Raw genomic sequence first — 8368 nt, 5'->3', positions numbered from 1 at the left:
AAGGCTAAGGATGAGTCTGGGTGTAGCGTTCTTTATGGTCTGAAGTCTCTGTAGGAGATGTGTGGCGATTCCTACATAGAGGGCGTTGCCATAGTCCAGTCAGCTGGTGATGAGGGCGTGTGTCACAGTGCGTCTCGCATGTAGGGGTAGCCACTTGAAGATTTTGCGCAGCGTGCGCAGAGTGAGGAAGCAAGTAGAGGAGACAAGGTTTCTGGCGTGGTCGGAAGGAATGGGTGCAGGTCCTAGGTCTAATGGCCACCAGGAGTCGTTCCAGGTGTTGCTGATGTTGCCAAAGTTCAGGTCTTTCATCTTGTCTGTATTCAGCTGCAGGCAGTTGTTCTTCATCCAGTTGGTGACGTTTGTCATGCATCTATGGAAGCTGGTTCTGGTGGCGGTGGGGTCATCTCCATAGGAAATGATTTTGAAACCATGGGATCTAACGATGTTGGCCAGTGGGGTCATATATGCATTGAAGAGCGTGGGGCTAAGGGATGAGCCCTGGGGGACATCGCAGGTGATCTCCTTGGGTTCATAGGTGAAAGGTGGATCCTCTTGTTTCTTCCAGTTAGGAAGGAGGTGATCCATATAGGCGTGTCCCCTTGGATGTCGCTGTGGTGGAGTCTTTCGATCAGCGTGTGATGGGATATGGTGTCGAAGGCTGCTGAGAGGTCAAGGAGGACCAAAGCTGCAGTTTCTACTCAGTCGAGGAGGATGTCGTCAGTGTCTGCGATCAGGGCAGTTTTGGTGCTGTGATTGCTATGGAGGCTGGATTGGGAGGCATTGTATAGCTGATTCTGCTCTGGGTGTTTCATGGGTTGATTGTTGATGATTTTTTCCAGTACCTTCACAGGGAATGAGAGCGGGAGATTGGCTGGTAGTTTTTGAGTTTGCTGGGGTCAGTGGAGGGTCCTTTGAGTTGTGGTCTGATGTCAGTGTGTTTCCAGACATCAGGAAATATTGCAATGGTGATTGAGGTATTGAGCAGGGTGGCGAGTTCCTGGCCGATCCTTTGGTTTCCGAGGTTGAAGATGTGGTGTGAGCATGGGGCTGTGGGAGTTCCAGAGCGGATAGATTTCATGGTGGAGGTGGTGTCCTGTGTGGAGAGGATGTTCCAGGTGGTCAGTGTGTGGATTGTGTCAGTTACTGTGGTGGGGTATCTGTTGAGGAAGTCCATGCATGTGGGTTGGGGTTCAAAGTTTCTATATATGGCTGTGATCTTGTTGTGGAAGAAGTGGGCGAAGTTGTTGCACAGCTCCTGTGAAGGTATGATGTTCTTTTCGCTGGGAATTCTGGTTGGAAAATTCCTTAACGATGTTGAAAAGTTCCTTGGTGTTGTTGGAGGTGGTTTCAATGTGTGCGGCAAGAGCTGTCTTCTTTTTTGCCCTCAGCAGAGGTTGAGGGAGGTCTTGAAGGCTGCTGTGTCGCAGGTGTCCTTGCTGGCACTCCATATCCTCTCCAACTGTTTGCTGGCCTGTTTCGCTGTTCTGAGTTCTTGAATGTATCAGCTAGCCCTTTTGGAGGGTTTTCTCTGGATGTTGCTCTTGATGGGGACGATCCTGTCTGCCCAATTAGTGATACAGGCATTGATGTTTTTCAGTCCTGTTTGAGGTTGGTGGCAGTAGCAAGGCTGGAGGTGTTGAGGGTGTTCACCCAGCAGGTCTCAGATTTAGTTCCACCTCCGGAGGGGGGGTGTTGGTCCTCTTGGGGGGTGCCGGTGCAGGGGCTTGAGATGCTGAAGTGGACGATGGAATGATCGGTCCATGCGAGTTCTGCAACATGGCTGTATTCGACATGGTTGCTGGAGGTGAAAGATGGGCCCAGCATGTTTCCTGCTGTGTGTGTAGGGTCTTGGATGATCTGGGTCAATCCAAGGTTGCTCATACTGTTGTGGAGGTGTGCGGTGCTTTTGTCACTGGGGTCATCGATTTGGAAACTTAGGTCACCAAGAAAGATGTAGTCCTTGGAGTCTAAGGCTAGGGCCGCAATGAAGTCTGTGAAGGTGTTGCAGACGCTGGAGCATGGGCCTGAGGGTCAGTATGCCAGGCTGCCTCTGATGGTTGTCTTGTCATCTGTGTGGAGCTTAAAGTTGAGCTGCTCCATGGGGGTGGTGGTGGTACATTGCATGGTCTCTGTGGATGATGGCTGTTCCTTCTCCCGGCTTGTGGGTGTGTCCTGGTGAGTCATTTTATAGTCAGGATGGCTGTGGAAATGTCTGGGGCGGATGTGGGGTTGAGCCAAGTCTCAGTAAGGAAGACAATGTCGGGTGCAAGGGTAGCGATGAGGTCCCATTATTCAGTGGAATGCTTGCATCGTGAGCGTGTCTTGAGAAGGGCGCTTGCGAGTTGGTGTTTTTCTTCAGGCGGCGTCTTTGGTGTGTTTGGGGGAGGGGCTGGTCGGTGGGCTGGTGTGTGTGTCGAGTGGCAGGTGAAGTGGCAGTGGGTGAAGGTCCTACAGTGGAATGTGGGTTGACGCAATGGCAGCGTTAGTTGCGGCGTCCTTGGTCGAGGGTGTGGAGCTCGGTGATGGCGTATCTTCGAGGGGTGGGAGGGCCAAGGGTTGAGTCGCTGGGCGCAGTCCAGATGAGGACGGGTGCAGATGGGCTTACCTTTGGTACAACATTGGAGTGCCAGCGGTGTGCCCGCTGCGCGGTCGCACTGGGGCTGCATTAAGTAACTCCTGGGGTGGGTGAGGATTCGGTTGGCGGGAAGAACAGGGAGTGGGAAAACCCGGTCGAGAAATCCCCAGTGGGAAAACCCAGGCAGCTGCGGTGTCACTGGATCAGTCTGGAACAAGCAGGAACTAGAGGCCACCGGCTAGTGGCAAGCTAGGTGCCCATGGCTTCTTGGCCATCAAACTCCTAGCCCCTCACCCGTTTGCCAATTATCACATAAGGACTAGTCCCAGAAGAAGCTTTAGACGTCGCAGAGCTGCAGTACAGGCCCCCCCACTTCACCACAAGGTCTATGAATACCTGTGAGGAGTGAGTCTCGGGGGCCCCTCAACACATTTTGCACGGTGGCATCATCTTGTGCTATGCCACCGATTCTCGCCATAGCGATATTTGGCTTGCCTTCTGCATGCCCATCCATTATCTACGTTGTCGTGCCACCGAGCGTACAGATGCAGATCGGTCCAAGTCTCGCTGTGCAGCGGGTCTTGACGCTCCAGGATCAGGGCACTTAGGCAGTAGGCACATACTGCCTTCAGCCCGATTCTGTGCCCGGCAGGGCGGCCATAAATCGGAGTGACCGGGACAGCGCCCTGGGTGGAAAGAAATGGTGGTGTTTGTTGTGGGGGCGGGGTGCTGTTGCAGTGTGACGGCAGGAGGTGTGAGGAGGGCAGGGGGTTGATGGGTGCTAACAATTACGTGTCCTTGTGTAACATAACTGGTGCATATTGTAAAGTGCTCCAATACCTTCGGGTTGAGTTCACTCTATATAAATCTGCACACACAAAAAATAAAAATAAAGGGCTGATTACAAAGTCTTTAACGGAACCCGATTGAGACCAAGTGGGATGGACGAGCAGCTGTTTGCGTGACATTAAGTCAGGCAGCTCCCTGCTGCGCCCGTCGGAATACTGGCGCCCTGGGCCTGTGCCCACCTCGCCCATGCCCGGCCCTGGCAGAGGGAGCCTGGGCAGGGGATTAAACACAGAGCCTGGTCAGCTCGCACAACGCTCCATCCCTTCTGCGAGCTCCTCCCTCTCTTCATCCTTTCTCCACAGAGCTCCCTCCCAGAACCACCCCAAAATATCTCCCCCCTTCCCCCCAGCTCTTCTTGTATGGCTCTCCTTGCCCACCAGCATTTCTTCTTCTCACCCCTTGGTGTTCCCCATCTCCCCACCTCCTCCGCCCCTCCCCACCGGTCCCTCGATCCTGGGCGGGGCCCTCCTCCCTAGCCGGAGCTCGGCGCACGGGATCTGAGCCACGGCTCCCGGATCTGGACTGCGAGGGAGCGCCTGCGAGGGGAAGTTGTGTGTGCAGGAAGGCGGTGCTGCCGGCAGGAGGGCTCTCTGCCTGCTGGGGGTGGAGAGTCCGGAGCTTAGAGCCCGAGGGGCTGGTCCTGCCGCGCATCCTGCTCGAGGGAGGGAGTGCAGTCCGCAGGAGGACTGAGTGCGCTCGCGGGACTTGTACTGTCTGCAGGAGGGCGTGCAGCCACCGGAAGGGGGCGCTGACTGCAGGAACAGGCAGGCCCCTGCTGCCTGAGTCTGGAGCCCCCTTAACTTCACCCAGCACCCGAGGACCATCGCAGCAGCACCCGGAGGTGAGGGAGAGAGGTCGTGGGGGGCGTGCACGGCTGAGGTGTGGAAAAGAGCGCCAGCTTGGGGGGGTCAAGGCAGGGGCTGTAAAGCTGCTGGCGGTTGGTCCTGCTGAGAGGGGGCGCTGTCCTCGCAGAGCAAGGGATTGTGGGAGATGGAGTGTGATTGGGAGGTGCGTCCCCTCTGGAAGAGTTAACAGGGACGTGCTCTGCTCCCCTGAGAGAGGCTTCTGAGACTGTCGGTGATTTTGTGGTGGGAGGGGGCGTCATTCCTGAGCTGTCAGTTTAGATTCAGTCATGTCTGACACCTGTAGCCAGTGAGTCCAGGCTTTTGAGCCAGCCGCATAACATACGTATTTTAAAGCGCACGTCCAGCGGGATGTGTTTGAAGGCGCTAGCTACCGTTAACCTAATAAGTAGTGCTTATTTTGTCCATCAATGAAAATCTGTGGCACCCCCTCCGGTTTGGAACCCCTAACCATGGGGTCTCCGGCTCAGGCAGCTGTCCACTGAGTCACGTGACCCATGTCTGTATTGTGGGACCTGTTTTCTCATCGCATTCATAAATACAAGTGTGGGCTTAGAAATATCTAGCATGTGGGTTGGGGGGGGGGGGGGGTTGTTGGCTGACAAGCTGCGACTGACCCAAGGTGACAGAGCACGGGGTTACTTGGAAGTGACGTCACTACCGGGTGGGGACGGAGACTTTCACTGATGATGGAGGGGGCAGGAGACTTCCTTTTAATTGCGAGCAGAGGACATGGACGGGGCCTGACTCATCTGGGCGGTGGGTAGGGTGACCAGATTTTATGACCCACAAACTGGGGCATTTAGCAAAAATAGAGGAAGGACTACAATTATACATCAGCCAAGTGGCAAGGAATAACAGCCCTCATCAACCCAGAAGGGGCACTAAGCAAATAAATAAAAAAAACATTTTTTAAATCTGCATCATTTCCGTTAATAAAAGTGCGTTCTTGTAACAGCTGCTAACCAGCCCTGATTTTGGAACACCTAAAAAGTGCCTCTCACGGTTTTCAGCTGAGACACTGTAAAAACCGGGACATGAGCCAAATATGCCGAAATAGTTGTTGAACAGCGGGACTGTCCAGGGATATACGGGAAGTCAGGTCACCCTATAGTTGGGGGCTGCTCTTGTTGAGGTCATATGTGGTGAAACTGGGCACGGATCTGCCCCTCTAGCGCGGCAGGGGCCTGCAGGAGCCAGACGGTCCGTACATTGTGTGACACGCGTGGCAGTTCCATAATGAACACTGTTATGAAGCCAGGGCTCCCTAACGGTGCCCAACACGTGACGTACTCACTGCAGCTACAGGGAGCTGCCACTGATGGCTGGGCACGAGCGGGAGGGGCGGGGCTTACTTTGAGCCGGTGGGGCCCACCACTACTCATTTTATAGGGACCAGCACTAATTCTTCCTCCTCGGACTTTTACCCAGAGCAAGAGGGAGTAAAACGAAAGGATGAAGAAGAAGAAAAACGCAAAGATAGTGACGAAAGAAAGTAGAGAATAAAAAGTCTGCAAGGCTGAGATATAGGGCGGGGAGTGTCTGGTGGTTGATTTAAAGGGGCGTGAGGTGGAGTCACCCTGACTGGCTTTCAACCGCGCTGGCCACGGGCTTCTGAGCAAAACTTTCGGCCCCGCACTTTCTCTTTCACAAATGAAGCCCCGGGGAGGGTGTGTCAGTGACTGGTGCAGTCGGTGTGGATGGCACGTGGTCTGCCAGTGGTGGTAAAGAGGGTCTGCCGCTGTCTGAGGGGCTGGGCGCAGTCACTGCTGTGCTTCTATTTATTTTATTTATTTATTTATTTAATGCGTTTTTATATAGCGCGGACTTTACCCGAAGGTGTCAGAGCGCTTCACAATAGCAGCAGTAATGATACATAAGGAGCAAAAATACAAGTGAGCATGTTACAAAATCAAACGGTAGTTTACATGAGGCAATAGTGACAATTGTGCAAGTATCAAGGGCAAACAAAATACAAGAGGTAGCAAACGATAGTTACAAACGGAAAAAGTGATGTGTGCAGGTTACAAGAGCATACAAAGTACACGTAGAGGTAAAAGGAAAACAAATTGCAATAAATGGCCGACACTCAGAACACTAAAACAGAAGTTACGTTACATGAGGCAGTGGTGGCCGTAGTGCATGTATCAAAAGCAAACAAAATACAATGCTGGCTGGACAGGGCGGGGGTTGTGAAACCTTGGGGGCTGAAAGTTTTGACACACAGAAACGCGTGCTCATTATAACACAGTTTTCCGCAAAGGAATGCGAGGTGCGTAGGAAATTGTGAGTGTGTATTTCCCCTCCCACCTCTTCACACCACATCCTCAAACTGCCAGTTTCCCTCCGCCTCGTATTTCCTTTCTGATTCATAAATGAATAGACAGGTCAGTCGCTGGGTGTTTGGTGGGTGGGGGCGGGGGGGGGGGGTCTCACACCAGGACATCACACACACTGTTTCTAGTACTGAAATATTTACCTACAAATCATAGTAATCAGTTTAGTTCATTTAATTATTTCAATGGAAGCAACTGCGACTCCCAGAATGCATTTGGCTGATGCATAAAAGCCTATGACCGGAACCTGTGTGACATGGCCTGGAGTTAGTTGGTCCCTCTGGTTGCTGTGCATTACCTATTTATTCTTCTGCACTTGACATTACTCCAGTGGGTCCAGCTAGGATCTGATCTGTCCCTGATTCTCAGACTGTCCATAAAAGATATATTTCCTGAAAGTAAATTGCATGAAATGATAAAGTCGATGGTAATCCTGCAAATCCACAGTGGGTTTGGCCTTCATAAACCAATGTTGGGCACCCCTGCTTTTCGCTCTGGCTACTTACTCCCTGCATCTGTGCTAGGCCTTTTAGACCTGGTCTGGAGACACCTTTAGTTATTTCACAAGCCAGGGCCAATACAAAAATACACAATTAGAAAAATATACCTTTACACCTACAACGTAGGGTAGCCCCCGTCATCTATTCATCACATGCTGTTTTCACCCACAAGAGCATACAGAATGGGGATGTGGGTCCTCGCTCTTTCTCAAGGTTTAATAGCACCCCTTCCTGGTGAAAGTCATATTTTTACTGGGTTATCCTTTTGTGATTTTATTACAGGGATGTCCAACCTTGGCCCAGGAGGGCAGGGGCCATACTTTATATGTATTATGTAGAACTTCAGTTTAGATTGATTGTGGTTAAGCCCACCCAAAATAGATGTCCTTAATGTTTTTCATTCGTCCTCTTGTCTAGACTGACAAATATCCCAGCCCTGACTCTATAGGAACAGGTTTGAGACCTTGCACATGTTTTCTTTACTTGAGCCCATACATCTTGTACTAATCTGGCATCTCCCCTCTGCAAAGTCTTGGCACCTTTACTTTTTGGAGACCGGATATCCGGATACGGGCCTAAAACTGTAAATGCTGACCAGTGGCTTGCATCCTACCAGCACAGCTCCTTTTTCTACCTCTCAAGTCCTTTCCCAGTTCATATCTTTTTCATATTGTGTCCAGGGTTACCACACCTGTTCACAAGACACTGTGATTTTAGTCCAGGACTATCCTTTTACTACTCAGCTCGGTGCATTCTGGGAATTGTGTTTATTTTTTATTTCTACTGAAGCAGCAGGAGAAAGGCTCTTTATGAAAGTTTACTGCATAAGACATATCTATGGCTGTAATCTTTTTTTAGGTCGAGCCTGGGCAGCGCATGCGCTGCGAGGCATGCTGTATTCGAGTATGGACTTAAAGCCCCGCTCCATCTTCGCCCATATTTTTCATTGACTTGTGTCATTGTCCTTTGTAAATGCTGGCTTCTGATTCATTAACCTCTTCAGTGCCCATGACGAGATAGTCTCGTCATGGAGCACGGTCGCGCTGTGCCCATGACGAGACTATCTCGTCATGAACCCCACCCACTAATAAAACGCCCGGCACAGGAGGGGGAAAGGGCGTGGCACAGAAGGGGTTAATAAACTTATTAGTCCCAACTTTCTACCGCCTTGTTTTCATTTGTAACCTCCCATGAGGACTTGCCCTTTTACTTCAGTTGTTACACGTTTCTCGTACTGCAGGCACG

The 8368-nt window shown here is 51.6% G+C and overlaps 1 protein-coding gene across 1 annotated transcript in view; it reads left to right on the top strand.

Annotated features, from left to right (window-relative positions):
- Positions 1–3769: 3769 nt before the first annotated feature.
- Positions 3770–8368, top strand: part of LOC146772545 (ceramide synthase 2-like) — a 244517-nt gene continuing 239918 nt past the window's right edge. Inside the window, exon 1 of the mRNA XM_085638549.1 lies at positions 3770–4265. The gene's annotated coding sequence lies outside the window, so the exon portion shown is untranslated. The remainder of the gene's footprint in view (positions 4266–8368) is intronic.

This window comes from Triturus cristatus, chromosome 12 (assembly GCF_964204655.1).
Source record: "Triturus cristatus chromosome 12, aTriCri1.1, whole genome shotgun sequence".
NCBI classification, from domain to species: Eukaryota; Metazoa; Chordata; class Amphibia; order Caudata; family Salamandridae; genus Triturus; species Triturus cristatus.
Note: the sequence above shows the minus strand (reverse complement) of the source record. Positions and strands in the feature narration are given on the sequence as shown.